Source organism: Lethenteron reissneri, chromosome 72, assembly GCF_015708825.2.
Source record: "Lethenteron reissneri isolate LAM-NWPU_2019-01 chromosome 72, ASM1570882v1, whole genome shotgun sequence".
Classification (NCBI taxonomy): domain Eukaryota; kingdom Metazoa; phylum Chordata; class Hyperoartia; order Petromyzontiformes; family Petromyzontidae; genus Lethenteron; species Lethenteron reissneri.
In genome coordinates, this window is record NC_083850.1 from 2,335,962 (window position 1) to 2,351,708 (window position 15,747).

At 50.3% G+C, this 15,747-nt stretch overlaps 1 protein-coding gene across 1 annotated transcript in view; it reads left to right on the forward strand.

Moving 5' to 3' along the window:
• The window catches only part of LOC133361317 (zinc finger protein 91-like), a gene marked incomplete at its 3' end in the record, with an annotated part of 1,159,662 nt that overhangs the window by 973,280 nt on the left and 170,635 nt on the right, over positions 1-15,747 (forward strand). The window lies entirely within an intron of this gene.

Sequence of the window (15,747 nt, forward strand, 5' to 3'; positions counted from 1 at the left end):
TGACTTACGCGACCTCGAAATTGAAAACTTGAACCGTGGAAGTATTTTGTTCAGAGGAGCGATCATTCGCAATATGTAATGAGTTGGACTCGCGGTGGGAATGAGTGTTTGTGTGTGGGGGCGTGTGTGTTAAATTGAGTTTATGGTGAGCGGTAGTGTAGCAGTTTAGTGCGCTGCGCTACGCAAGCGGCGACCCGAGTTTGAGTCTTGCTCATGGCCATCACCATTGAAGATTATCTGAACCGGTCCTGAGCCTACCTAGGTCGACTCAACCTCAAATGAGTGCCTGGCACGCTCGGGAGACAAAGTCGTCGGGCGTGGTGTTGGCTACCCACCCCCTCGTGTATCGTTCTGGCCTTCATAAGTGCCACTCGCTCACAGCACTTGCTCCTACATTCTGTAAAGGCTACACGGGGGGTCTTTGTGTGGGGGGGGAACAGTAGTGCAATGGTGAGCGCGCTGTGCTACCAACCTGGCCACCACAGTTCAATTTCCCGCTGACGATCTACACCAGTGACGATTATATGAATAGGACCTAGGTCGGCTCAGCCTCAAATGGGTACCTGGTGCGGTGGGGAGACAAAGGCGGCCGGGCGTGGCGGTGGCAAATCACCCCCTCATGTGCCGTGCCGGTCTTCATAGGTGCTGGTCGCTAACAGCATTTGCCCCTACAGTCTTTAGTCCATACAGGGGATCTTTGTCATTGGGGTGTTTGTGCGTCTGTGTGTCTTTGTGTGTGTGTCTTTGTGTGTGTGTGTTTGTGCGTCTGTGTCTTTTTGTATGTGTGTCTTTGTGTGTGTGTGTGTCTTTGTGTGTGTGGCTGGGTCATGTAGCCCGCATGCCCAGCCACCGCATGCCTAAACAGCTTTTGTTCGGCCGGATCGAGGGGGCTAAACGGGCGCGGCACGGGCTAGAGAAGAGATGGAGTGATGTGGTACAGGAGGACGTGGAGCTGAGTGGACTTGCCGATGACTGGTACCAGCGGTGTCAAGATCGGCCTCAGTGGAGGAGGCTCGTGAAGGACGCTACTGGGCAGTTGGAGGCAGTCGCCCTCCAACAACAACGGAGGGCGGAGGAGCGACGCTTACAACAACGAGCGGAGCGCCGGGTGGCTAAAGCACAGCAAGTTGGTACAGTAGGGGGCACAGGTGGCGCATCAGCCAGTCATCTCGGTCATCTCGGTCAGTCGACCCGTGGCACCTGGGTCTGCCCCGTGACCTCCTGCCAGCGGGCGTTCGACACTTCACGTGGCCTCAAGGTGCACATGGCCTGGCACAAGCGTCGTGGTGACGTCACCGCCACTTAGTGGCGAATGGCGGTTGTTGTTGTTGTGTCTTTGTTTGTGCGTCTGTGTGTGTGTGTTTGTACGTCTGTGTGTGTGTCTTTGTGTGTGTGTCTTTGTGTGTGTGTGTCTTTGTGTGTGTGTGTGTCTTTTTGTGTGTGTCTTTGTGTGTGTGTCTTTGTGTGTGTCTTTGTGTGTGTCTCTTTTTGTGTGTTTGTGTCTTTTTGAGTGTGTGTGTCTTTTTGAGTGTGTCTTTGTGTGTGTGTCTCTTTTTGCGTGTGTCTTTTTGAGTGTGTCTTTGTGTGTGTGTGTCTCTGTGTCTTTGTGTGCTTGCTCCGTGTGTGTACAATTGTGATGACTCATGTCCCCCTTCCGACAAAGAAAGTTAACATCAGAACTCAAAGTAAGTGAAAATGCAAGTTTTTTTCTATTTATGTTACTTTATTTTATGTTTTGTTTACTATACAGTATTTGTTGTTCCAGTGGTACATGCTAATGCACAATATTTGTTCTTAATTATGAGTTTAACAATGCTTCCTCTTTTGTTGAACCATAATAACATAACACTGACCGTATAGCCATTTAAATATAGTGGAATATTGTGTTCTGATTTACGAACTGTTCGATTTATCAACGGGTCTCAGGAACAAATTAGGTTTGTAAGCCAAGGACTGCCCGTATGTTGAACTTCTTTTTTACCATATGCAGGCAACCGTGCTAATCGGAGGTGCGGGCAGTGTTGAATCTATAGGCAAAAATAACCCTATCAGTCCTGACTTTTGACCAACCATCAATAATAATAATCACCCTATATGGTATTACATGTCTCTGTACGTCTATGGGTCTTTAAGTAAGTGTATGCGTCTCTACGTAAGTCTAAAGGTCTCTGTAATTTTACGTCCTTTCTACGTCCTTTAAAAGACACGTCAAGGCAGCCAATATCAATGTGGACACGTGGGAGGAAATATCACCCAACTGTAAGCGAGTCCTGTTGTAGCCGACACAACACGAATCCCATCCAGCAGACGAGCAGCAAATCTTGCCCACAGTGCGGCCGATTCTTTCCGCTCAAGGGGCTGGCCTCTAATCCCACCAGCGTGAAGTCAAACGCTGCTGCTCGTTGTTCTCCGCAGTCACAATCGTTTGCAATGGGCAGCCGAAGGCGGAAAAAATATACCGGTCTCTATGGAAGTCTAGGTGTGGCTATGAAAGTCTCTATGTAAGTATATGGGTCTCTATGAAAGTATACCAATCTCTATGTGAGTTTATGGGTCTCACAGATAGAAACTCAATGACACAGACAAACGTTCCCCGTGTAGCCTCAACATACTGTTGGGGCAAGTGCTGTTAGAGGGTAGCAGTGCCTATCAAGGCCGGCACGAAACACAAGGAGCTGGGTGACCAGCACCACGCCTACTCGGCCGCCTTTGAATCCCTGGTCGCGATGCTTACACATCGCACCAGGCACTCATTTGAGGCTCAGCCAACCTAGGGGAGGTCCAGGACCAGTTCAGATAATCATCATGGGTGTAGACCGTGAGCAGCGGCCTCTTGATAACACCACTTTCCCCCACAGTATGTTATGGTTATATGGGGGGGTCTTTGTGTCTCTGGCTCTCAAATATTGGCACTCTCATTTATACTCTCACTCACTTCTGATTCTACTTTTAGCACGACACACTGGGGCAGCTGTGGACTGTTGTAGGGTTGCCATAACGGGTGCCGGTGCCTTCAAGGAACTTGACACTCCCTATTCCAACTGCTGTGCCATAATCTCACTTCTCAACACAAGGGCAATCAACCTTGAGGTTTAAAAACAAAGTCTGTTACTCATTAAACTAAATGCTGCAGGCTACAGTGTCGTTGGATTGCGTTGCTATTGGAGCAACTAAAACCATACACGTTTATTTTACTCGGTGTAATGCCCCCTGAGCTATGCTGTATTTTTTTCAGAAGAAACCTCGCGACAAATTATTGCATCTCAACGAAGTGGCTGATGCTGTAAGTCCCCGGGTTTAAGAAAACCAGACTTACGGAAATTCGACCTTACGGAAATGCTCCCATGAATCGTGTTAAATAATGTTTCAATATGCAGAAATGGTTGCGTTAGTTACGTAAGCGCAAGTAGTGTAGTGGTTTGAGGTTGCGAGGCGTAAGGCGAGCAGCATCTTCCCCACCGCCCCAACCCATCCCCGCTTTTGGTCTCAGCCCACAGCGAGCCTAATGCACGGGGGGGAAAAACATTCAGAATTGACTGCCTTCTGTTAACAATTAATATATTACACTGTTTTGTGGTATTCATAAACAATTAGATATAGGCTATGTTCTGTGAGTAAAGATTTACGTTTATTACTCGAGTTATTTACTTTATGTAACACAATTACACTTCGATAGCTTACAGTCTCAGCTGAAAGTGAACGGAGAACCAAGGCTAGCCTAAGTTGGCTACATACATAAACAAACATTCAGAATTTACATCATGAGGCCTCCTTTGCCAGTAGCTAAATATAATAATAGGTTTTTTACCCTTTTTTTGGCAACAAAACTGAAACCCTTTTTTACAAGGAATCATGTTTGCATTAACCACAATACCTGCAGTCAGAATGCAAACTAAAAACACCCTCTGATAATGTATGCATTGTCCTTGAAATTGATTGGTCCACACCAGAGACAGCTTTCCTTCGAGCCTAGTCTCATATGGTGTTCGACCAGAAGACGCCAAAAAGGTGCACAACTCAAAGACAACGCACTATCAGAGTAATTAGGGCTCGGGGTGAGCATTTACATCATGAGTAAGCATTTTAGTTGTGCGCCTTTTGGCGTCTTCTGGTCGAACACCATATGAGACTAGGCTCTAAGGAAAGGTGTCTCTGGTGTGGACCAATCAATTTCAAGGACAATGCATACATTATCAGTGTGTTTTTGGTTTGCATGCTGACTGCAGGTATTGTGGTTAATGCAAACATGATTCCTCGTAAAAAAAAGGTTTCAGTTTTGTTGCCAGAAAAAAGGCTAAAAAACTATTATTATTATATTTTGCTGCTGGCAAAGGAGGCCTCATGATGTAAATGCTTACCCCGAGCCCTCATTACTCTGATAGTGCGTTGTCTTTGAGTTGTGCGCCTTTTGGCGTCTTCTGGTCGAACACCATATGCAGAGCATATGTACAGTGATACAATACAAGCAGCGATAGAAAACGAACTAGTAATCGGGTGGGGGAGGCACAAATATTTCCTGGCGCGGATCATTTTTGTTGTCGTGTCGTCCACGCGCAGCAGCGAGGACGCATGCGCACAAGAACTGAACAAGCGAATGCACTTTATGCTCGCATATGGACAGGATCATGTCTTATCCAAAGCTGCTCAAACTTCCTACACGACTTAAGTCCTTTATTTGTCATAACGGTTTGCCTAATTCAGTGAAACTGCTCTCTTATCTTCATTATTTGTGACCTACCAATGTCTGCAGCCAGGATTAATCGATGACAATCCTATTACCTGCAGATGTTTAACAGATGAGATGTGTTGCACCGTTAATCCCTCCTGTTTGATAATACTTATCTTGTCCGTATGCATCTGTGCAGATAGGTTGTTTGTGCGGTTAAGCCATAGTCCCCACATACCGCTCGTATCAATGTGAATAAGAGGAGCGGCGACCCACTACTCTGTACAGTAACATTGGTATAAACGCGTGTTACAATTTGAATAGCGCATTGAAAACGCGTACTATTTTATGTACTGTTTACAAAGTGTGTTCACAAATCCATACTGAGAAACACGATGATTGACAGAGGGGTGTAAATTCTTTTTTCGATAATGTATTTGAAAAGAGATAATGCAGATAAGTAGTTTTCAGTTTTAAAGGCATAGTTTAACAAACCAATACTTGCCACCATCCTTCAAACCCATTGGGGAAAAAGCGCAAAGTTTTTGTTTACATTATAATATGTTTATGCGAGAGCCGGGGGCTTATGGGACCCCGGGGTCCCGCCATAAGGTTCATATGGTAAATGTGGGTTACGGATCGTTCTCGGGAAACTAACCCTTCTGTATCCCGGGGACTGTCTGTATTGTGGGAATTTATAGCAACATTCTAGATTGGAAGTTTTTGTGACTGCAAGGATCCATACTCTTTGGTTCTTTCGGTAAAATCACGTAGTTGAAAAATAAAAAATACAAATAAAAGTAAATTAAATCACGACGTTTCGATTGCAACACAAGCAATCATCATCAGGTGTGAAAACCACAGCAATATATTTTTTTACTGAAGTGGGAGAGATGCCGGGGTTTATAGCAACAGCCAAATATTATCAACGCATGTTTCTTACAAGCTCAGCGAGAACAATACGAACCCACAGAGACCCATAAAGAGTTACAGAGATCCAGAGACTCGTACAGAACCACATAAACCCTCGCTAAAACTATTTTATTTTACCAGGTAAAACCCCTCTGAGCTATTAGCTATGTTCAGAAGCGACCTGGCCACACACTATAGCCGCTCAAGGAAGTGGCTTATCAGCATCATCACGTGGGAATGTACAGCAGCAGCCACATACTCTGCGTGCATGTTTCTACAGACTCATGGAGACTCAAAGCCTCGTAGAGACACACAAAACCCCACAAAGACCCATGGAGACCCATGCTCAAGGAGACCCATTCTAAAACATAAACTATTTTATTTATCAGGTAAAGCCCACTGAGTTATTAGCCCAGTGTAATAATAACCCGATGTGTCCTGACTTTTGGGCCACGCTGTACAATAATAATAACAACCCGGTGTGTCCTGACCTTTGGGCGACCTTGTATAATAATAATAATATATCTATATGTTAATTATGTTTGTCTCCACCACCTATCTCTAATATCTGCACCATAGCAGCTACTACGTAGTGAGGAGGTCACACGGGTGACACTTTGAGCACTGTGTGAGAGAAGAGGCATGGAATGCTGGAGGGTCTATCAGTATGAGCTAGGTCCTATGCTATAAATAATTGGTTTGATTAATTTCACATAGACTCACACTGCCCATAGACTCACACTGCCCGTATAATCAACACTGCCCAAAGATTGAACACTGCCCATAGACTCAACACTGTCCATCAACTCAACTCTGCACCATAGGATCAACACTGCACCATAGACTCAACACTGCCCCTTGACTCAATACTATCCATAGAATCAACACTGTCTATAGACTCAGCACTGCCCATAGACTCAACACTGCCCCTGGACTCAACCACTGTCTATAGACTAAACACTGTCCGTCGACTCAACTCTGCACCATAGACTCAACACTGCACCATAGACTCAACACTGCCCATAGACTTAACACTGCCAAAGACTCAACACTGCCCATGGAGAGAAAGGATGAAGATGACCAATGACCCCCACCCATTCTGGGTGCCATATTTTAACGATTGCCAGTAAACCCGTCCACACAGAGTGTCTTCTCACAAATAGGCTAGCAACTGAAGTTCGTTAACTATATACACCAATAATCTGTCTGGACGTAACCTTTGGTCCCAATGATCATAACTCGGTCGTATTATTGATAGAAGTGCCCGAACGAGCGAAGGCAGCGGGGCGTGGTGGCCATCGTGAAACGTGGATGGTATCTGGGCATTGCGTGTTAGACTGGCCTTGACAGAGACACTAAACCAGCAAAGCGCCAATAGATGGGTTTGCGACCTGGAGGTGGCTGTGAGGAGGTTCATAAAGTCTTCGGGGTGCCACGGTGACAAGGAGATGTTACCTCCCGAACCTCGGATGCAGGAGTTCATGGGTTCGATCGCGACCCTGACGTGTGTATATTTGGAACTTGCATCTTCTCGCCTTGGTGGTCGCGTGGAATTTTCTCCGCCTCCTCCGGTTTTTCCCTCCACATTTACAATCAACGTCACGCATGTAGAGCATTTGTAGGCGATACATTTCCACTTGATAAGCCGCTTCGTTTCGCTATCATTTGTGGCTAAGTTGCATCGGAAAGAGCGCTATATACCTCAGTGTACTTTAACTGGAAAATAAAAAAAATGTTTAGCTTTCAACCAGTTAATATCTGGCTGGAAGAAGGTGCGTAAGTCATTTGTTAGCAATATAGAGCAAATCCACCAGTACTTCTGTGGATCACGCTCCCTCCTCCACGCTCTCTAGTACCTTTCACCTCACTCCACTCACATCTTCCACACACACTCTGCTACCTGTTCTGCTCTATATCGACTCACCAAGTGGTGAGTCGATATAGAGAAGTGGTGATGTGTACTACACATCACCACTGCTCTATATCGACTCACCACTTGGTGAGTCGATATAGAGCAGAACCGGTTCAGGTAATTGTCACTGTGAGCGGGAATCGAACTCAGGTCGCTGGGTGCGTAGCGCAGAATGCTAACCACTGCACCACCTCTCCCCACACATACTTACACAGACGTGCACACAGATATACACAACAACTGCCATTCACCACTAAGTGGTGGTGACGTCACCACGGCGCTTGTGCCCGGCTATGTGCACGTTAAGGCCACGTGCATTGTCGACCGCCCACTGGCAGGAGGTCACGGGCAGACCCAGGTGCCATTGGTCGATGGACTGAGATCACTGGTTGATGCATCATCTTTGCCCCCTATTGTGCGAACTTGCTGTGTTTTAGCCACCCGGCGCTCCGCTCGTTGTTCTGAGCATTGCTCCACTGTCCTCCGTTGTTGCTGGAGAGCGACTGCCTCCAACTGCCCAGTAGCATCCTTCATGAGCCTCCTCTACAGAGGCCGGTCTTGACACTGCCGGTACCAGTCTTCAGCAAGTTTACTCAGCTCCACATCCTCTTGTACAACATCACTACATCTCTTCTGTAGCCCGTGCCACGTCCGTTTAGCCCCCTCTATTTGGCCTAAAAAAGCTGTTTAGGCATGCAGTAGCTATGCATGTGGGCTAGATGACCCAGCCAACGCAGCTTTGAATGCCGGAGGAGCTCACCAATGGGACTTTTTCCAGATCTTTTAAGGCTATATGAGCTCCTCACACAATCCAGCTTGGTTAAACCCAGGATGGATCGTAGGCAGGCCAGTCTATATGTTTCTGACCAGCGAAAATGTTCCATTAGAGGGGGTCCACGTTTCGCAGGCCATGAAGGCCCAATACTTCGTGCGGAGCGACAGACCAGATAGCTTACACACAGTGTTACGCAACCGATGAAAACATAATGCCTCCTGGCTGATTTGGAGCGAGACCTTTGCTGTCAAACCGGGGCCAGTCATGAGCACACTGCCCAGATATGAAAAACCCTCCACTTTCTTCCACAACTGCTCCATCACCAATTGGGAGTTGTGGGGGTCGAGTGTTTAATGGCCCAAGATACTCAGGCAGGTGCTTAGTTTTGGTGGGGTTGATGGTAAGGCCCCACCTCTTAGTGGCACGCTCCAGGTTCAGCAGCAGCGCTTCCAAGTCCTCTTCTGAGTGAGCAGCAATAACCAGATCATCAGCACTCGGGCATCGATCAGCCTCCCATTGTATCTGTACCTGATGGAATTTCTCCATTATAGCCGTCAAAGGCTCCACCAACTGCGTGGTCGACATATATGTTAAATAATGTGGGAACCAGAGGACATCCATGTTGCACTCCAAAGTGACCAGGGAATGGGTCCGACTCCCGGCCACGTAGTTTTACCCAGGCCTGCCCACCATCATGAAGGTCCTTAATGATTATCAGCAGAGAGTCAGGGACTCCGACAGCACGAATAACAGCCCAGAGCCCAGGCCTATTTATGGTTTCATAGGCCTTGACTAAGTCAATAAAGCAGAGATATAGGTTCTATTGCAATTCCCTACACCTCTGCTGTAGCAGAGGGACAGAAAATATGCCATTTATACACGACCGCCTTTTCCTGAAACCACATTGAGGCTCCGCAAGCCTCCCCTCGGCATTCCTGGCAAGGCAATGTTGAATAGACATTGCTAGATCTTTCCGGGGAAACGCCACCTTCCCTTAGCATTTCGCTTGGGAGATCATCTCTGCTCGACGCTTCTCCTGGTCTCAGACTCTAGATCACCTTCTGTACTTCATAAACAGATGTCACTTCAGCCAGCCACTCACAGGGGGTGACTACTTCTTCCAATATTTGAGGCTCAACAGCCTCAGCAGGGTCATCCCCACTTTGCCCCATGATGTTTTCCAGGCTGAGAGATTTCCCTTCCCCCAAAACCTTACAGAAATGCTCAACAAATCAGATATACACACTCCCACGAGCACATATATACACAATCACACTCGTGTACTCACTTTCATACTAGGACATTCACTCACACACGCACTCTTGTGCACTCACTCACCCACCCACTCACTCAGCCACTCACACACTACTCACTCACCCACTCACCCACTCACACCTACCCACTCACACACCCAATCGTTTACTCACTAATTCACAAACGCACTCAATCTCTCATACACTTACAGAGGAGGCGTGATACTGTGGCTCAGCAGGGTACAACATCCTCCTCGACACCCTTCCACAAGCAAAACAGAGGAAGATGGAACAGATGAAAATTAGTCCGCACGCTTTGCTGTACTACTTTCTACCTAGCAGAGCCCGGGGTACGGGTCTTCCACCAACCCTCGTTTTTGCTGTTGCCTCCACAGCGCTGGAGAATCAGAGGCGGTCACACGCAGTGGCGTAGCCACCGCCACTAAAGATAAAGGTGGGGACCTTAGTCACCATCATTCGCGATAGACAGATGAAGTAGAAAAAAGTCTACCGAACTATATGTAAGTCTATGGGTGTCTATGTACTGTAGGTCTCTATGTACGTCTATGGGTCTCTCTGTAAGTTTGTGGTCCAGTAGGCACGTCTATGGGTACTCTATGTAAGTCTATAGGTCTCACAGATAGAAACAAAGACAAAGGTTCCCCGTGTAGCCTTGACAGGCTGTTGGGGCAAGTGCTGCTGCCCCAAAGAACAGGAGTGGTGTGCCGTGCCGGCTTTCATAGGTGCTTCTTGCTAACAGCATTGCCTCAACAGTTTGTTAAGGCAATACGGGGGATCTTTGGTGTTGGTATGTATGTGTGTTCAACTTATTTCACACGTTACGTAGCCAACCTTCCTAAGGTATTCGGAGGTGCGGGGGAAGGACAAGTTGGTGTTGGTAGTGGTGTCGGTGGTTGTGTTGGTGATGATGGTGTTGATGGTGGTGGTGTTGGTGGTGGTGTTGGTGGTGGGGGTGTACGTGGCTGTGAGGAGGAATTGAACTCGCTAAGCGTTACTCTACCACCACCACTACCACCCGGATATAAATGAATGAATGATAGACTAATCCCCATCTGTTCCTCACTCCCTTGGACCTGGTCACAATGCCGGATAGAGAAAACGATTAGTTGAAGCAGTGGCACACAGGGCCACCTGTTAGCTGGCGCAGTGGTACACAGAAACTGCTGTTAGCTGGAAGAGTGGCACACAGAGACAGCTGTTAGGTGGGATAGTGGGACAATGGGACATCTGTTATCGTGAATAGTGGCACACAGGGACATCTGTTAGATTGGTAAGTAACACACAGGGACAGCTGTTAGATTGGTAAGTAACACACAGGGACAGCTGTTAGCTGGGGTAGTGGAAAGCTGTTGGCTGGGGCAGTGGAAAGCTGTTGGCTGGGGCAGTTGCACAGTGGAACATATGTTCGTTCGGTCAGTGACAAACAGGGACAGCTGTAAGCTGGGGTAGTGGAAAGCTGCTAGCTGTGGCAGTGGCACACAGGGACAACTGTTAGCTGTGTCAGTAACACACACGGACAGCTCTTAACTGGGGCAGTGGCACACAGGAATAGCTGTTGGCTAGGGCAGTGTCACACAGGAATAGCTGTAGGCTGGGGCAGTGGCACACAGGTACAGCTGTTGGCTAGGGCAGTGGCACACAGGAATAGCTGTTTGCTGGGCTAGTGACACACAGGAATAGCTGTTAGCTGGGGCAGTGGCACACAGGAACAACTGTTTGCTGGGGCAGTGGCACACAGATACAACTGTTAGCTGGGCTAGTGACACAAATGAATAGCTGTTGTCTGGAACAGTGGCACAAAGGGACAGCTGTTAGCCTCAACAGTTGCCCACAGGGACATCTGTTAGCTTGGTCAGTGACACACAGGGTAAGCTGTTAGCTGAGACAGTGTCACGCAGGCATAGCTGTTAGCTGTGACAGTGGCAGAAAACGACAGCTGTTGGCTGGGGCAGTGGCACAGAGGGACAGCTGTTAGCTGGGCTAGCCGCACACAGACACTGCTGTTAGCTGGGGCAGTGGCACTTAGGGACAGGATGTTATCTTGCGCATTGACACATCGGTACAGCTATTCGCTGTGATAGTTGAACACAGAGATAGCTGGTATCTGGGACAGCTGTAAACTGGGAAAGTGGCAGAGAAGGACAGCTTTTAGCTGAATCAGTGATACACAAAGAGAGACAGCTGTTAGCAGGAGTGGTGGCATACAGGTACAGCTGTTAGATGGGGCAGTGGCTCACAAGTACAGTTGTTGGCTGAGGCAGTAGCACACAGGAACATCTGTTCGATTGGTCAGTGACAAACAGTGACAGCTGTTAAGTCTGGCAGTTGCACACAGGGACAGCTGTTAGCTAGGGCAGGAGCACACCAGCCCAGCTATTAGCTGTGATAGTCGCAAATAGACACAACTGTTAGCTGGGGCAGTGGCACACAGAGACAGCTGTTAGGTGAGACAGTGGGACAGCTGTTAGCCTGAACAGTGACACACAGGGACAGCTGTTAGATTGGGTAGTGGCACAGGTACAACTGTTAGTTGTGACAGTGGCAGAAAAGGACAGCTGTATTCTGGAACAGCGGCACACAGGGACAGCTCTTAGCTAGTACAGTAACACACCGGTACAGGTGTAGTGACATAAGAAGGGAGGGGCTGCTGGGGGCTCTGGGACCCTGGGCGGGCCAGGCGCTTAAGCCTCTTGGCGCCAGGCGCTGGGTTCCCAGGTGGGTCAGACGCTTAAGCATCTTGGCGTCAGGCGTTGGGTTCCCGGGTGGCCCAGGCGCTTAAGCCGCTTGGCGCCACCAACGGGGGGGGGGGCTGTGTGTGCTCTGTGGGATATCTGGGGGTGCACACGGCCCCACCCCTCGCTGGGGACTAGGCATAAAAGGGGAGCTCCCTGGACGATCAGGGCCAGTCGTAGCTCAAGACCCAAGACCCAAGACCAGCCATCTGAGGACCCTGGGACGCTGTGAGAGCCAGTGGTGGGACTCTGGAACTCCCGACTCTACGACCTTGTGAGGGCGAGTTCCAGAGCGTAGCCAGAGTAGTGTATCTAGGCTGTGTACCTAGGCTGTGTACCTGGGAGCTGTTGGAGAGTATCAGGACTGTTGGACTGTTGGAGTGTTGGAGAGTTGGAGTGTTGAATCGTAATAAAGAAGTTACCTCTACAAGTGTCTCCGGAACCCGTTACACAGGTGTAGTGGTGATACGCGCTGGGGTAGGGATCGTGTGCCAGCACGTAATGATTGGCTGTGTATGTGGTGACGCGCGCTGACGGTGGAGGATCAGGGGTCAGCGCGGGGTCGTGGGTTACGTGGTGCTGATTGGCTGTGTGCCGGTGACGCGCTGAGAGGGAGTGATCGGGTGGCAGCGCGGTGTGATTGGTTGAGTAGTGTTAACACGCGCTGGGGGAAAACGGATCGTAGAGATAGCGCGTCGTCATTGGTTAACTAAGGAGCGATGCTCACGTCGACGTCCGCATCAGCTCCATCTCCCGTGAGCAGGGGCTATAAAAGGGGATGCACACAGGCGTAAAGGCAGTATGTAACCAGCGAAGACTGAAGACGGGGATGAAGAGATAGGGCCCTGCGGTACCTAGTCCCGCTGTTCTAACGGGACCGGGACTCTGTGTAACCCAGAGGCGAATGCATTGTGTGTAGCCATAGGCATAGGGTCTACACGAGTCGAATGCATGGTGTGTAGCCAGAGGCATAGGGTCTACACGAGTCAAGTGCATTGTGTGTAGCCAGAGGCATAGGGTCTACACGAGTCAAGTGAAGTGTGTGTAGCCAGAGGCATAGAGTCTACACGAGTTAAGTGGAGTGTATAGTCAGAAGAATAGAGACCACACGTTGTATTGTGACACGTCAAGATTTAATAAAAGTGTGTTACCCGTCAAGAAGTTCCTGCCGTCATTTCCAATACTTCAACTGGCGTCAGAAGTGAAACGATCTTCCAAGCATGGATACAAGGAAGACCCGTCGGACCCACGGGATTGACCGCGGGGACAACCTTGACGACTCGGGCCAGCTGGCATCGGGGGGTGAGGACGAAGAATTGCCCACGCTGCAGGATCCGCCGACGGCGCCGGACGAGCGACGGGGGACCGATGCCGTGCTCCGCGAGGCACACTCCCGTCTGGCGGAGCTGCTGCTCGCCGCCGCGTCCATCCTGGCGAAGATCAGCTCGTCGGGAGGAGCGGGGACGGCGGCGGACATTCTACAGGGTCGCCCCGCAGATTCCCGCCAAAATGACTTGGTGATTCCCGCCATTTCATCTGCGCCGACTTTTGGCGGGAACGGACACCACCACGTGGCAGCGGTTCTCCAAGCGCGCCCGCTTACGCCACCAACGCGCGCTGCGGACCGCCATCAGACACCCGCCACTGGGGCCGCCATCTTACACACCGACGGGGTGGTGGAGAGGAACCATGAGGCGGAGGACGACTTCATCTTTCAACAGCGCCTTCCCACATTGTCAGCCTTCAAGGCGGAAGGCGGGGACTGGGGCCAATTTCAGCGCAGGTTTTTGGCGCATCAGGAGATGTGTGGTGCCACAGCGACGGGGCCGCTCTGCCGAGCCAGGGAGCCGCCCGGCTTCCCCCACCGCACTGCCCCCCATCACCCCCCCCCCACATAAGCACACACCCGCACGCATCCCCCCCCCCCCCCCATAGAGCTGGAAGGGAAGGTTACCTGATCGACCGGTTTTTATCCGAGAGACCCTTATCGGGATTAATTCTCACGGTTTCTGGCGATCAGGGAATTGGATGACCTCCCCCATGCTACGTGGCACCGCGGCGCTGCGGCCGGCCTTAATATGGTGTGGTCGCGGCGTGGGGCATTCGGCCACCGCGGTTGAGGCGCATTTCCCCCCACACACGCGAGTATCGACGGGGCAGGCAGAGGGAATAAGCATTGTGATGGAGGAGCTTCATTAGAAAACACGCAGGCATCATTATTAGGGGAGTTAAAGGAGAAGGCTATTAGTATGAATAACCTGGAGAGCGGGGTCACGCGGGCAGCCGTGCACAACTTCCCACGGCGCGCCTTTGTGATGGACACCGCCGCATGAACCTCGATGACGGGGGCCTGCGTGAGAAAAGGATTGATTGGAATTTGCGCCGTGCAGGTCGCTCATTGATTAGCGGAACAAAGGCACCGCGGAGCTGCCTGGCCCGGGCGAGGGGGGCGCGTGCCATTGTTTGGAGTTCGCGCCGCGCGGGCAAAGGATTAATTAGCATAGCGAAGGCGCACGGTGCGTGGGAAGGGGGTAGGGGTCCGGGAATCAGGATAAATGGGGAGCGCAAAGGGGAAATCGCTCTCTTACTCCAGCGCCAGGCGACCAGACGCAGCTCGAGCCAGCGACCCGGACGTCCGTGCGACGCACCGAGGCACGCGGTTAACACAAGGATCAGCGGACCGCCGTGGACACTTAACAGTGAGTAAGAAGGTGAATTAGAATCATAGCCGATAAATAGGGAATAGGTGCCGGTTTAGTGGAATAGGCCAGCCTCGTCGACTCACTGATTCAACATTAGTTACCAGGTAATAAATCTTTAATAGCGAAGCGTGGTCTCGCGTGATCTTGTCGTGCAGTGTGAGCGTGTGGGAACGCGTGTGGTACTGTGTGTGCGTAAGCTCGCGGCGTGCGTAATCGGCGTACCCCAGGTGCGCGCTCATAACGTAAGCGGCCAGCAGGCGGCGAGCGCTGCGCAGAGCGGCGCAAGAGTGGGTATCGCGTGTGGAGCTGTATGCGTGTGTGCGCGCACGTTCACTACGTGTATAATACGGATGCGCATTGGTAACGTGCCGCGCAGGGCTATACTGCGAGCACGGCGTTTGATTGATGAGGATGTGCGCACGTATGTTCGCAGCGTGGGAGCGCGGCGTGAGGCTGTAAATAGTAGGGGTGTCGCGTTCGAATGCCGGCGAAACCGTAGCGGGTAATAGGGAGGTGGGGTAACGTAAACGAATAGGGGATGCAGGCGGGAGGGACCCCGGGGGCCGACGGCCCCCACAAATTGGTGTCAGAAGCGGTACGGACCCCCGCGTTACCTCACGCTAAAATAAGACTAATATTTACCGGCCGGGGGGCCCCTTCGTGGAAGGCATTCGCCCGCAATCTCTTAGGGGCCAAGGAAATTAATGGATGGACGGACGCGCAGGCAGTACGTCAACTTAATATGAATCTTGATGGGTGGGCAGCCGATTTTGT